This window comes from Zalophus californianus, chromosome X, assembly GCF_009762305.2.
Source record: "Zalophus californianus isolate mZalCal1 chromosome X, mZalCal1.pri.v2, whole genome shotgun sequence".
NCBI classification, from domain to species: Eukaryota; Metazoa; Chordata; class Mammalia; order Carnivora; family Otariidae; genus Zalophus; species Zalophus californianus.
In genome coordinates, this window is record NC_045612.1 from 49043295 (window position 1) to 49053270 (window position 9976).

Genomic DNA, 9976 nt, shown 5'->3' on the forward strand with positions numbered 1-9976 from the left:
TTGTGACAATGTCAGTGTGGTTATAGTTTGTAAACTCTTTCTATACTTATCTCATCATGGACTGGTAACAAAAAATTCATTACCAGCACTGGTTCAAAGACTACATTTTGAGCACTGGCTTAGTGCTTTGGATGGATTAACTTAAGAAATAATGTATATAAAGCACTCAGCACAGTGAGAGGTACCAAGTATGTACTTCAATAAATATAGCTATTATTCACATCAATATTATTATTTTTTTTAAATATGGAATGCTTCACAAATTTGCATGTCATCCTTATTCAGGGGCCATGGTAATCTTCTCTGTATTATTCCAATTTTAGTATATGTACTGCTGAATGAGCACTCATGTTAATATTATTTAAAATACTGTCCACTGAACCTCAAAGGCTTTTCTCACTGGGAAAAGCAGTTTTCATTAATTAAGATGTACACAGCTTCACGTTCAAGTACTGCCCATAGACCACACAAACAGGACATGTCCACTCTACCATCCACTCAAAAGCAGATTCTGTCCATTCAAAAACATAAGTAAAAGCTCGCTTCATTAGGAACACTTGTCTGGCCATATAGTCTTTACCTAGTTTTGGTGCTGACTCCTTTCAGGAACTATCCATGCATGCCCTATGACAAATCATTATGATGTTAACTAAAGCACCAGCAAAGAGGAACACAAAGTTTAAGTATTCTATTGAAGATACTGACTACTGAGTCTCTTTATTTCCAGGAAACATGCCAAACTTCATCTAAGTCAGGGAGTTCTTGAGACACACATTCATATTTTCTCCCCTTACTGGAGATATTTGAACCCAGGTGTTAAATCTTATGGAATTACAAAATTGATTCAGTTCACTCTCCAGATAGCATATTGGGCAAGTGTGCTTCATTCTAGATCATTAGCCAGGATTTTGAGGACCTCTGGCAAGTGCTTCTCCCCTTCTCTTTGCCATGTTTATACTCAGTAGGTGGCCTTAATAAATCAGATCACCTTACTGGTCATGGAACAAATGCTGTCTACTGTATATTCTACCTTGCTTATGAGCCACCAAATTTGGTGTTCTAATTTTCAAAATAGTTTAGGCTAGGTAGAATAACTTAGTAGTGAAAGATAGCACAACAGAAATATATTAGTAACCAGTATACCAATAGAGAATTTCTTGGGTAAGAAATTCCTAAAGGGATCTAAACTCTTGCTGTAATACTAAAAAATGACTGTAAGCTGCATTTATGGCCCTAAGACAGCCAGAGCATATATATTCTTCTTTAATCTGCTATGTTTATTATTATTTTTGTGGAGTTGTTTATGGCATTTTTCTGTTACTGTCTGGAATATACATGCACATTTTTTATATTCAAGTGCATTTTTTTGTGGTTCAGTTATTTTAATTATGCATTTTATTTTAAGTACATTGTTTTATCATGGTTCTTATTAATTATTCTATTATCACTCTGCTCCTGTGTTTATGTTTACGGCACAGCAGCCTTGAAACAGAGTAAGATAGACCCAGCTTCCCAACCAAAGAAGGCACAGCTTCATAGCTCATTGAAACTTGTCTGAAAAACAACCAGAATGGGTGAAAAATGGAGGGTGGCATTAGCCTCCCTTATTGCTGTTTCCTGATTAACTTAAACGATCTACTGAGCCCTGATTCCAATAAGATATTTTTTAATAGTAAATGCCACAGATACATTTTGTTGTGGAAATAAAAGATGACTCCAAGCAATTCATAGTGCAATTTTGACTTCTGTAAAACGATTAGAAAATGACCATCCTCAGATTTGGGAGAACTTTTTTTTTTTTATATATATACAGCTAGGAATAATTTCAGTCTTTTCCAAAATTTTTGGTAAAAATAACTGTAGAGGTAAAATAAACTTTTAGAATTCTAAAAAAAAAATCAACTGAAATTTGGTAGGACTTGATAAATAGCATCTTTCTATTTTCTTATATTTAAAGAGTATCTTCTGGGTAATACTGAAGAAAAATGAGTTAACTTGGACTTCTTTGAACTTAATTGAAAAGCACAGTTTTCATTTGAGCACTGAGTAGCACTGGTTTAGTGAGAACAAGAGAAGTCTACTGCCTTATAATTGAATGATGGTCTTCCCCCAATTTATATCTTGATGTGTCCAAAATATATAAAATTATGGCTTAATTAATAATCATGATGGCTTAACTATACTCTATTCAGAAGAGATTCTATATATATATATGCATTTCATAAATATTCTTACAAAATACTATTACTATGTATCACTTCTTGAAAAATGCAATAGTTTTTGTGGTCTGTTAAGTGTAGTTTCCAGTTTTCAATACATTAAGCTTATGAAGTAAATATTCTTGCACACAATGTATATATGTGAACAATTAATATATAAGCCCCTGAAATGTAGGTTATGTGATTAAATAGTCCTTAGAGAGTTCTTCACTACTCATTCAAAGTGAGTCCCATTCCTTCCTGCCATCCTTTATATAGATCCTTTGTTTATTTCATGGCACTTATAATCAATAATTTTATTTATTTTCTATTTACTTGATTCGTCCTTCCTCTTCCCTCTACCAGAATGTAAGCTTCATGAGGCAGGACCTGTGCTAGATGTGTTCACTATTACTTTCTTATACTTGAAACATAGTCTGGCACATAGTTGAAGCCTAATAAATTTCAACGGAACAAATGAAGATTATTATAATTCCTTATAATAACAATTACACTTAGCACAATAGTAGGTATTCAGCAAATGTTTGTTGATTATTAGACTTTTATTTTTTTTAAGATTTTATTTATTTATTTGACAGAGAGATAGAGAGCACAAGTAGGCAGAGAGGCAGGCAGAGGGAGAGGGAGAAGCAGGCTCTCCGCTGAGTAAGAAGCCTGATGTGGGGCTCGATTCCAGGACCCTGGGATCATGACCTGAGCCGAAGGCAGCCGTTTAACCGACTGAGCCACCCAGGCGCCCCAATTATTAGACTTTTAGATATGACGTAAGTAGGTTAGAGCTATCTCCTCTGTGCAGTGATGTTAATACTAAACTTGCTAGTCAGGATGATGCAACATTTTATTTCCTATCATTGTCTAAACAAAGGCTGAATCTCTTTCTCCAGAGTGCCAGCTCTAATAGTGTACACTCACTGTTTCACTGAGTCCCTGAAACATATGTAGCCCATTTTTCCATTTGTTTTATCAACATGTAATATTCAGTAGCGCCAAGTACCATATGTGACCAGTAAATCAATGCTGCTAATGGAAATAGTGCAAAATGAGCTGGAAGGGAGCAAGAAACAAGGGAATGAAAAAGAGAGAAATACAATAATCAAGAGTCTATATAGTAAAGAAGAATGAAGTAGGTAAAAAACTGATTATTTACGTGGTCTCTCTGTGTTAAAGTGGGAAGGACTCTGGTTTGGAAATCAGATGATCTTGGTTTGAATCCTAGCTCTGATACATATTAGTTGTGTGACCCTAAGCAAATGACATAATCTCTTGGATCATGTTTCTGCCACTTAAAAAGGGGCTAGTAATAGCCTTGAGGACTACAGTGAGTATTAAATGAGATCATATATATTCAATTTCCTGGACAGTTATTTTTTATATTAATCATGAGATTTAATTTCAGATAATTTTTAAATTTATTTTTATTATTGTACATTAGGCATTGTCAATTACTTTGGTAAGTTATTTAATATTTGTAGGTCTCTTTCCTCATCTGAAAAATGGGCATAATTGTATCTACTTAATTGGATCATTGGGAAAATTGCCTTGTAACATTATCTTGAATGGTTCCTCAATACATAGTAGGTTATGAATATATTGAAAATATGGTGTAGTAGCTAGTGATAAACCTCATTTCTGTAAAAGTGTGTGTGTGTGTGTGTGTGTGTGTGTGTGTGTGTGTGTGTATCTGGGAATGAGAACAAGAACTTGCATTACAGGAGCTTGCATCAAGGAGACACACAAGTATAGAAATGACACTAGTAGTCTACAGAGGCCAATTTAGAAATTCTGTGATCCACTATAAGCTCCAAGATTAGTGCATGAGTTAAAGAAAACTTTTGAACTTTCTAGAGATTGGTCCTCTGAAATAGCAGGATAATACCATCTCCTCTAATAACTGTTGTAAAAAATAACCAAAATAGTGGTTGTAGGACATTTTGCAAATATAAACATGTTATAGAACTGCTTAATGAGAAAATAAAAAAGAATACACTTCATCTTATTCAACAATAAAAGTTGGACAGATGATATTATAAAGGTCAATAGTAATCATAACAAATGATATATTTTCCACCTTTGGAGTCAAAGAAAATAGATCAGACAAATTTTCAGAATAACAGGGTAATTTTCTGGAATAGAACATTTGGCAATAGAGATCTGAGGGAGAGAGAGTTTCAAAATAGTGTGAGAGTCAATGAAAATCAACTTAAGCCCCTCGGCTAGCTAGGATAGTTTGCTGTAAACACTACAGGAGGGGAAAGAGGTTTAGAGAGGGTCAGAGGTTTAGTGTTCTGAATCAGTCCTCTTCTTACCATTCCCATTGGTCTCTCTCTTGCAATGAGTATGCTTTACAACTGTTAGCTATGTAAGGAGGCTTTGCTTTTAAGGAGCTCAACTGGACTATGGCCAGTGGTGTGCTGGTAAATGTTTAAAAACTGCTGCCCCCAAAGCCCTGATTTTAGCATTTGTTGATTTCTGTGATAGTAATACTTCCACCACAGCTGATTTAAAGCTTCTAATGGTTTAACTACCAGCTTGAAAAATGCATGAAAATATAACAATCAGCTCTTGTGGTTAGGAGTAAGCATCTCTAACACACTGTGTAATGCACATGGTTTCTGGAATAGGTTATGTAATTTTATGTGTAATGGTTGAGGTAGAGAGGGATGCTTTCAAAGGAAGCTTTGCTTAGATACACTCAACTAATTTCACCATGATAACAATACTTTATATTAAATATTTCCATCATGTTCTCAGTAATAAATGTAATCTACATTTCAAGTATCTGGAAATGTTTAATTATTAATATTTTCCCAGGGTTACACCCTTTTCAGTGTTGCCTTCTCTTATTTTATCCTGGTTTAGATATTCTAAAATATCCAAATATATTGTTTTAAGAATGGAATTTTAAGGCTATGTTTTTGTGCACATCATTGTGGCCATTTAACTAAACTGGCCAGTCATTCCAGTCTAAAGATTCAGGAAAATGGATTCAGTTTTCAAAATCAGTCACTATTTGGTGTGTGCTTTTTCTCTGTCTGGCAGTGTGCTAACCACTTGCCAATATAAAAGTGAAGAGGATGCAGCCCCTGTTTTGCAGTGCTCATTTTGCCAACAAACTAGTTACTGCTATGGATTAAATAGTGTCTGCAAAATTTTCATGGTGAAGTTCTAATGCCCAGTACTTCACAATGTGATTGTATTTGGAGATAGGGCCTTTAAAGAGGTGATTAAGTTAAATTTATGTCATTATAGTGGGCCCTAATCAAATCTGACTGGTGTTCTTTATAAGAAGAGGAAATTTGGACACACAAAGTGACATCAGGGATGAGGATGCACAAAGAAAAGACCATGCAAAGACAAAAATGAAGAGGAAGCCAATCTGCAAGCCAAGGAGAAAGGCCTTGGGGAAAAAAACAAAACAAAAACAAAAAAACAAGCTTGAGCAGGCAGGGGAGGGGAGCTAAGATGGTGACATTGTAGGAGAACCCTAGACTTGCCTCATCTCTCAAACAGAACTAGATAACTACCAAATGATTTTTAATACTCAAGAAATTGACCTGAGGACTGATAGAACAAATTGCACAACTAGAGGGAGAGAAGAGTCCACTTCAAGGAAGGTAGGAAGTAAGGAGACATAGTTTGAGTGAGAAACAGGTCATGGGGGCTGCAAAGGGGAGGGAGACTTAGTTGCAGAGAAAAGCAAGAGAGAGTGGAATGCATAGGGATACACACACAAGGAAAAAATTTCTCCAAAGTCATTGGCTGAGAAAATGAGAGGCACTGAATTTCACGAGATTTTGCAACCAGTGGGACTCGAAGACTGGAGTTTTAGAAGTCCAAATCTTGGTTGGGATAGAAATCCGGGGACAGTGTCTTACTCCTGGAGAGGGGGCAGGTGAACAACACCAGGACAGACTACATGATCTAAGGATGGCCTAAGGGGCACGGGAAGAGACTATTCATACTTTTTGATGCTCATCTATGAGAGCTGGCATTGCCTCTCTGGGGACAAAAGAACAGGTAGGTATCATTTCCCTCCCCTGCCACTCAGCATAGACACAGAGACATCTGTTGAGGGTGTCTAACCTGGATACTGGCTATTTAGCCTGCTTGCTCTAAATCCCATGCTCCTGTGGTCTGATGCAACTACTGTTCTTCCAAGAGGATCAGCACAGGTTCCCACCACACCAGGTCCCTAAAATTTAGAATTTTAAAATTCAGCAGACCTAGCTAAGGTAGAACCCAAGTTGTGCTACACTGCTCCAGGCAGCAAGTGACCTAGAGACAGTGTGAAATCAGCCATCTGAAAAATGCCTGTGATGCATGAAGGTAAATAATTTGCTCCTCTGAAAGTGCTTCCTTGAGAACAACAAGCACAGACTCCCTTCTCTAGGGAAAAAGGAGCAGGCTGGTGCCATTTCCCTCCTCTACTCCTCAGCATAATACAACTCCAGTAAACAGCACAGCTCCAACACTGGCTGCCTAACCTGCTTACATCAAGTCCCACACACCTGTGCTCTGCTAGTACTGCTTTTCTCAGGCAAGTGTGCCTTAGGACCAGCTCAGTGGGACCCTCTCCCAGAAGATTAGCACAAACCTCTGCATGCACCATGTCTACTAACCATAGAGTTCTGCAGGGCTTCAGTTCCAGTGGAAATAGCATCAGGTCTCTTTTAACAAGTAGACCAGAGAACACCTAGTTAAAACTCACCACACATTGGCCAAGGTCCAAACACTACCCACTGCAGGCAAGGAGAAACTATGCAGATGACTGACCTGAGGGATAGAGCAGCCAAAACACAGCAGCAGAGTGAATGCAGGACACACCAGAGACACTTCCTGAAGTGCCAGGCCCTAGACAATATATGACCTCTTCTTCATAAAACCATTACTCTCAGGAGCAGAAGACATTACAGCCTTTTCTAACACACAGAAGACAGAGATCTAGACAAAATGCCAAGATGGAAGAATTCATCCCCAAAAGAGAACAAGAAAAGATCAAAGCCATGGATCTAATCAAAACAGAAGTAAGTAATATGCCTGATCCAGAACTTAAAGCAATAATCATAGCATACTAACTGGACTTGAGGAAAGCATGGAAGACATCAGGGAGACTCTTAACTGCAGAGATAAAAGAGCTAAAAAACAATCAGGATAAAATAAAAAATGCAATAACCAAGATTCTAACTGATTGGATGGAATGACAACAAGAATGGAAGAGGAACATATAAGTGATATAGAAGATAGAATTATGGAAAATAATGAAGCAAAACAAAAAACCCCAAGAATTTTGGATTACAAAAGTAGACTTAGGGAACTCTTGACTCTGTCAAACATAATAACATTCCTATCATAGGAGTCCCAGGAGAAGAAGAGAGGAAATGGGGGCAGAAGTTTTGAGGAAATTATATCTAAAAACTTCCTTAATCTGGAAAAGGAAACAGACATCTAAACCCAGGAGGCACAGAGAACTCCCATCAAAAGCAGATCTATCCACAGAAATTTAGCAAGCCAGAAGAGAGGGGCATGATATATTCAATGTGCTGAATGGGAAAAATCTGCAACTAAGAATATCCAGTGAGGTTGTCATTCAGAATAGAAGGAGACATAAACAGTTTCCCAGAGAAACAAAAATTAGAGTTTGTGACCACTATACTGGCCCTGCAAGAAATGTTAAAGGGACTCTTGGAAAAGAAGGAAAGACCAAAAGCAACAAAGACTAGAAAAGAAGAGAGAAAATGTCCAGAAATAATGATAAAACAAGTAATAAAATGGCACTAAATTAATATCTATCAATAACTAATCTGAATGTAAATGTATTAAATGCTCTGATCAATAAACATAGGGTGTCAGAATGGATAAAAATACAGGACCCATCTACATGCTGCTTACAAGAAACTCATTTTAGACCTAAAAACACCTGTAGATTGAAAGTGAGGGGATGGAGAAATATTTATCATGCAAATGGACATCAAAAGAAAGCTGGAGTAGCAATACTTATATCAGACAAACTAGATTCTAAACAAAAGCCTAACAAGAGATGAAGAAGAGCACTATATCACAATAAAAGGCTCTATCCAACAAGAAGAATTAACAATTCGAAATATTTATGCCCCCAACTTGGGAGCACACAAATATATAAAACAAAAAATAACAAACATAAAGGAACTCATTGATGATAATACAATAATAGAAGGGGACATTAACACCCCACTTGCATCAATGGACAGATCATTTAAGCAGAAAATCAACAAGAAAACAATGGCTTGCATGACATACTGGGCCAGATGGGCTTAAAAATATATTCAGAACATTTCATCCTAAACAGCAGAAAACACTTTTTTCAAGTGCACATGGGACCTTCTCCAGAATAGATCACACACTAGGTCACAAATCAGGCCTCAATAAGCACAAAAAGGCTGAGATCATACCATGCATCTTTTCCAACCACAACACTATGAAATGGGAAATCAAACCACAAGAAAAAATTTGGAAAGACAACAAATACATGGAGGTTAAAGAACATTCTACTGAAGAGTGATGGGTCAACGAGGAAATTAAAGAAGAAAAAAAAATTCATGGAAAAATGAAAATTAAAGCACAAATGGTCCAAAACCTTTGGATGCAACAAAAGTGGCCCTGAGAAGGAAGTATAAGGCAATATAGGCCTACCTCAAGAAGCAAGAAAAATCTCAAATAAACAACCTAACCTTACACCTAAAGGAGCAGGAGAAAGAAGAAAAAACGAAGCCTAAAGCCAACAGAAGAAGGGAAATAATAAAGATTAAAGCAGAAATAAATGATATAAAAACTAAAAAAGAAAAGTAGATCTTATCAATGAAGGCAGGAGCTGGTTCTTTGAAAAAAATTAATAAAATTGATATACCTATAGCCAGACTTATCAAAAGGAAAAGAGAAAGTACCCAAATCAATAAATTCACAAATGAGAGGGGAGAGATCACAACCAATAATCACAGAAATACAATTATAAGAGAATATTATGAAAAATTATATGCCACCAAATCGGACAATCTGTGAGAAATGGATGGATTCCTAGAAACATATAAACCACTTAACTGAAAAAGGAAGAAGTAGAAAACTTGAACAGACTGATAACAAGCAAAGAAATTGAATCAGCAATCAAAATTTCCCCCAAAAACAAAAGTCTAGGGCCACATGGCTTCACAGGAGAATTCTACCAAACATTTAAAGAAGAGTTAGTATCTATTTTTCTCAAACTATTAAAAAAAATAGAAATGGAAGGAAAACTTCAAAACTCATTCTGTAAGGCCAGCATTACCCTAATAATAAAACCAGACAAAAACTACATGAAAAAGAGAAGTACAAGCCAATATCCCTGATGAACACGGATGCAAAAATTCTCAACAAGATACTAGAAAACCAAATCCAACAGTACATTAGAAGAATCATTCACCACAATCAAGTGGGATTTATTCCTGGATTGCAAGGGTGGTTCAATATTTGCAAATTAATCAATATGATATACCACATTAATAAAAGAAAGGATGAAAACCATATGATCCTCTCAGTAGATGCAGGAAAATAATTGACAACTTACAGGATCCATTCATGATAAAAACCCTCAACAAAGTAGATTTAGAGGGAACATACCTCAACATCATAAAGACCATATATGAAAAACACATAGCTAACATTATCCTCAATGGGAAAAAAAAAAACTGAGAGCTTTTCCACTAAGGCCAGAAATAAGACAGGAATGTCCACTCTCACCACTGTTA

At 36.4% G+C, this 9976-nt stretch overlaps 1 non-coding gene across 1 annotated transcript; it reads right to left on the reverse strand.

Moving 5' to 3' along the window:
- Positions 1–240: 240 nt before the first annotated feature.
- On the reverse strand, positions 241–346 carry LOC113931602. The gene has a single exon (XR_003522769.1). It is a non-coding gene; the product is annotated as a U6 spliceosomal RNA (small nuclear RNA).
- Positions 347–9976: the final 9630 nt, after the last annotated feature.